Source organism: Magnolia sinica, chromosome 1 (assembly GCF_029962835.1).
Source record: "Magnolia sinica isolate HGM2019 chromosome 1, MsV1, whole genome shotgun sequence".
Taxonomy (NCBI): Eukaryota; Viridiplantae; Streptophyta; class Magnoliopsida; order Magnoliales; family Magnoliaceae; genus Magnolia; species Magnolia sinica.
The window spans coordinates 7114438-7120437 of NC_080573.1; the positions used below are offsets into that span (position 1 = coordinate 7114438).

The window sequence follows — 6000 nt, forward strand, 5'->3', positions numbered from 1 at the left end:
AACAAAAGAATAACAATCTCAAACACAGTCATTTTATATTGGTTTGACTACTTATCTACTCCACTCCTGGTAACCGCACTCAACCCTTGAGTGTACCGGATTTCATTAAGGACGTTTCATAGCGGTTCACCTTAAACCTAAGGTTTTAAATCAGGTTCACCTTCAACCTTTACAACCTACACCGAGGCTGACTGTTTATGCTCCCTGAGCAAGGGTCAACACATAACACCCGGTTTTATGCACACTAGCCAAGGATCCACACAAGGTACCTCTGTTTATGCTCCCACGAGCAACGGGTCAAGACAACGCACCCAATTTTAGGCACACTGGTCAAGGTTCCACACAAGGAACCTAATTATTTATGCTCTCCACAGAGCAAGGGTCAACACAATGCACCCACCATGTACACTCCCGCCGGAGGCCTCCTATAAGACCCGTATCCTAGCCCATACTATTCCTTAGGCTTCCGCAATTCTCCCGGTCGAATTTCGACGACCTGCGACGCGTAGACAGCAGTTGCGCGTGATCCTGAGTCATGTCCCGTATATCAGAGTCGGCTCAATGTTGAGGGTCAAATATTGCATATCAGACCTAGTTATTGCCTGGATTTATGAACATGGTACCGTTTAATAGCCTATTTTAATCATATTTGTGTTGCAGGGCGTATTTACGAGCCTGGACTGGGAAAAGGTACTGAGAGCATGGATTTAACGGTCTGAAGTCACTAAGTCAAGCGACGGACCCTAGGAGACCAATATCAACAGATTTGCATGCCAGTGATCTAAGAAAATCGAGAAATTGAAGCTCAAGTGGGCTGAAAAGTGTCCAGAATACAAGATTATAGGGTTCCCACCATCTGATCAGTTCAAAAATTTATACATGGTTTGAAGACCATAAATTAACCGTACACTTCAAAATTCAGCCTTTGGATCCCTAGGAAAGTGGCCCAACGGATAAATCAGGCCATAAATCTCTGATTCGGGGCCCATTTGATCACTGGATATGCTTTCAACTTGGGCTCGACCCGTGAAATTATCTGGAAGAATGGACGGATGGAGTGGATTGCTCGAAACATCACGGTGGGACCCATTTACATGGGATGAGTGTGCATAACACACGTGCACTAGAGGTGCACTGAATGCAAAGTCAGGTCAAACCGACTTTGACCCGCACCACCCGACTCTCCTACACAGAGAAGGAAAATCTCTGTTTTTCCTTCGCAGCAGGGCACCCGCTGATGTTGTAGTGGCCCACCATCATCATCCTTTTGGGTGATCCAAGCCGTCCATCGTGTGAAGGCCACGATTTTATCCAAATACTCATTGCTTTGATGTGTCTACGCATGCCTCCAGGCTCACATCTACAAGGAATTCACCACTACGTCGACTGACGGTGTGGCCCATCCGAACCACGGTTTCTCTCCAAACTCGGGATCGTGATCAAGGTCAGATGCAGAGGCTTTTATATTGGATTGTCCTCTCCATATGATCAGTCTAAGTGGACCCCACCATGCATCAGTGCACCTCTGTTACGGATGTCCGTAAAAACCGAACGCCGCCCGGCCTTCTCGGGCTGTTGTGTGAGCTCGATCAGCGTCGGATTGGTAATCCGGACCGTCCATGAGATTCATTTGGTCCCCATCATCACGGCCTAGGTGGAGAAATTTTGCAATCCAATTTGAGATCGGTTTCGAGCGTTTAAACGTCGGACGAACGGCGGCGAGAAAAGTCAGGTGGACCATATCAAAATCACTCCAAAACCAGTCATTCCCACCCGAAATCTCGCCAAGAAGCTAATGGACGGAGTGGATTTTCTCACCGACGCTGAACAGGGACCCACCAATCATCACAGCGCAAGCCGTTTGCGCAGGCCGTGTGTCCGTGAAAATCGGACGCGGTTTGAAGTTATGGCCCACCAGAATGACCCATTCGACTAATCTGGACCGTCCATATGAAAGCCAAGGAAGAGTCAAGCAGTGCCACGATGCCAAAATCCAAGGATATGAGCGGTATGTCCCGCAATTTTCATCGAAACACAAGTCAGTTGGCGGGTATTTCTGCTGCGAAAGGTGTTGCGCACGCTGCCTGCGTAAACGGGACTTGCGCACTCTCCAGCCACCGTCTGGAGGACTGATAAAAGGAGAGGAAGCTTTGGGCATCGAAAAAAAGAGGACCGGGAGGGAAACAAAAGAAAAGAAGAAAAGTTGTGGAGATAAGGTTTCCTTTTTCTTTTCCTTTTATTTTATTTCTTTCCTTGGATGTTTTTTTTTTCTCTTTGGTTCTAGCATGATCATGCTAGGCTAAACCTCTTAGCTAGGGCTAAGAGGTGAAGCTTGTAGCGTGATGGGAGAACTTGATGCATGTACCTTTTGTTTAGATTGAAGAGATCTTTGGTTTAATTTTTATTATGGGAATATTTGTAGTTTTTAATGGTCTGTTGTGACTGACATTACAATGGGTTTGTAATGGCTGTGAGTATTTCTTCTTCTTTATTTTGATTATGGCATTAGGAAGCCCTGTTGTTCGCCATCGCCTCCTAGGCATGGTTGGATGGCGGTACCCTTCCTAACTTTCATAATCATCTGATTGGTTGGAAATTAGTATAATTCTGTTGTTGACTTTGTCTCCTGGGCATGGTTTGGTGATGGAATCCATTCTAATTCAAATAACTTTCATCCCTTTAAAGTTATATCAGAGGAAATTCAATTTAAATCCCATAATTTTGAAGCAGGCATAAAGATCTCCCTGATCTCTACAAGTGGATCCTCTGAATCCCTAGTTTATTATTCCTTGAATTATTTAAGTTTTCAATAATTATTCCACAATTATTCCTTAAATTTTATTTGGTTCAGATCTCATCTTAGTTTAGTTCTAGTTCTACTTGGTTTCAAATAACATACAGGTATCAGTCTCTGTGGATTCGACCTCGGTCTCACCGAGCTTATTACTACATCACAACCCTATACTTGGGGAGTGAACAAGTTTTTGGCGCCGTTGCCGGGGACTGACGGTTGCGATTCTCTGAAATTAATTAGGTTTAGAATTAGTTTAATATTAGAATTTGACTAACTTTAGTTTCAGGTTTTTAATTGATTTCTAGAACTAACTTGTTTCTGTGTTTTGTAGGATCCTGACATAAGTTCCTAAATTGGTAATTCCTTCCTAACTTCTCTACTTTTTCCACTTTTAAAATTAGGGTTTAAATTTTAGAAATCTTCTAATTCTAGTATTTTCCTATTTGTAGGAAATAGTTTATTTTTGAAAATTTTCCTCTTTTATTTTTAGAAACTAGGTTAGTTATTTCCCTTTTTAGGAATTAACTTTCTATTTTGATTTTTGGTAACTTTCTAATTTTAACCCCGTTAGAATCTAATTTTGGTTCCTCATTTATTTTTAGAATTTTTGTTTAGAAACAAACCTTCCTATTTTGTAGGCCTTTAAGATAGAAATTTCTAATTCGGTAAACTCCTTCCCTACTTTCTATTTTTCAGTTCTCTTTTAGTAATTTACTTTCTAGTTTGGGTCTTTCCTAATTTATTTTAGAAATTTCCACTTTCTTTTAGGAATTCTTTTTTTAGAAATCAGTTCACTACTATCTTTCTTTTAAAGGATTGTTTTTCTCCTTTTTAGAATCTAACTTATTTTGTTTTATTTTGCAGGTCTTCAACTTAGGGCCTCCAATTTGGTAACTCCTTTCCAACCCTCTCTTTCTTTTTAGATTTTCTTTATTAGGATTATGTTTCAAATTTAAATTGAGGGCTGCGAGTGTTTCATGCCCAAGTAAGCCCGTAACGGCACTCGACGTCTCTTGACTGAAGGAGGATTGGTTGAGGGGTTGACTATCCATCGCAGGACTAGACACCGCTCGAAATCCCCTGAGTTAATTAAAGTTATGGCTGAAGACCAACCTACTCTACTTTCACCCAGGGTGGAGGATACCCAAGATGAGAACGAGGTGCATCAGGCACCCCCGCCTCGTACTTTATGATATTATCTACAACCGGCGGGAGTGAGTATGCCCTCATGCATGATTTTCCCTGAAAACACAGGACAAATGGACATCAAGCCAGGAGTTATCCAACTCCTTCCCAAATTCCATGGACTTGAATCAGAGAGTCCATATTTACATTTGAAAGAGTTCGATGAGATTATAACGACATTATGTTTTCTTAATGTATCTGAGGACACAATCAGGCTGAAACTCTTTCCTTTTTCCTTAAAAGAGAAAGCTAAGACGTGGTTACATTCACTGCGTCTTAGATCCATTGGCACATGGAACGACATGCAGAGGAAATTCATAAAAAAATTCTTCCCACATCATAAAATGATTACCCTCAGAAAAGCAATCATGAACTTTGCCCAAAAGGAAGATGAAACATTCTTCCAATGTTGGGAAAGGTTCAAAGATTTGGTCAGTTCATGCCCACAACACGGATTTGAAACGTGGCGCATTACAAATTTTTTCTATGATGGACTGACATCTTCCATGCGCCAAATGGTCGAGACAATGTGTAATGGAGAGTTCATTAATAAAGATGTTGACGAGGTATGTGATTACCTCGATAGTCTTGCTGAAAAAACACAATCATGAGACTATTACCCAAAGTCGAACCCCACGTCTAGGCCGACTCAATTAAAGGCGAAAGGTGGATTATATCTCTTGAAAGAAGAGGATGATCTCAAGTGTAAAGTGACTACGCTCATAAGGAAAGTTGAGGCCATAGAAGGAAAGAAGGATAAGGTTAATGAAATTGTTTGCGGCATCTGTGATTGCAAAATTCATACAATTGAAAATTGTCTTACAATACCCGCCTTTCGAGGAGTGTTGAATGAACAAGCCAATGCCGTAAACAACTATCAAAGACCTTTTACTGGACCTAACTCCAATACGTACAATCCTGGTTGGAAAAATCATCCAAACTTTAGTTGGAGGAATGGACAAACGGCTACTCCTCAAGGTTTCTTCAATCAAAATCCAAATCAAGTGAAACCTCAAGAGGAACCGGTTCAAAATTCCATACAAGAGCTGGCTCAGGCAATGCGGGGAATCACAGATTTTATGTAAAAGATAGATTCTCGTATGACGGTTATAGAAAAGGGGATGCTTCCTGCACAACCTCTCCCCAATCCTAAACCGCAGTACGAGATTAATGATCCCAGCTCTTCAAATCAGATGGGACACGCTAAATCCATCACCACTCTTAGGAGCGGAAAGATCATCGATAAAACTCTTCCGGTTAGGCCCGAAAAGCCTCAAGAACCAGAAGAGGACAACAATGATGGATCTAGGGATGCCCCACAAAAATTAGAACCTAACTTCTAGAGAAGCCGGTTGCTCCATTCCCCAATGGTTGGTTTCACCAAAACCTCTCTCTAACTCTCAGGATATCCTAGTGGTGTTGAAACAAGTGAAAGTCAACATTCCTCTACTTGATGTCGTGAAACGGATTCCTTCATATGCCAAATTTCTGAAAGACTTATGCACGATCAAAAGACGGAAAATTATTCAAAAGAAAATCTTCTTGACTAAGAAAGTGAGTGCCATCCTGAAGCAAGACGTGCTGCAGAAATTCAAGGATCCCGGTAGCCCAACCATATCATGTGTAATCGGGAACCATCGAATTGATCACGCACTTCTTGACTTAGGAGCGAGCGTCAATCTGATTCCCTACTCGGTATACAAACAGTTAGGTTTGGGTGAATTAAAACCCACCCTAACCACACTACAACTTGCTGATCGCTCTGTTCGTGTACCAAGAGGGATAATCGAGGATGTGTTGGTCCAAGTTGATAGATTTTACTACCCTGTAGATTTTATCATCCTGGACACCGAACCCATCAATAACATAAACACTTAGATCCCCGTCATTCTTGGCCGCCCATTCCTTGCCACTTCAAATGCAATTATCAATTGCAGGAATGGTGTCATGACTATGTCTTTTAGGAATATGACATTGGAGTCAAATATTTTTTTCAATAACGGCAGAAACTTAGAGGAGGA

General features: G+C 41.7%; 1 non-coding gene across 1 annotated transcript; it reads right to left on the reverse strand.

Moving 5' to 3' along the window:
- Positions 1 to 4329: 4329 nt before the first annotated feature.
- Positions 4330 to 4436, reverse strand: LOC131221756 (small nucleolar RNA R71). The gene has a single exon (XR_009159582.1). It is a non-coding gene; the product is annotated as a small nucleolar RNA R71 (small nucleolar RNA).
- Between the last annotated feature and the right edge of the window lie 1564 nt (positions 4437 to 6000).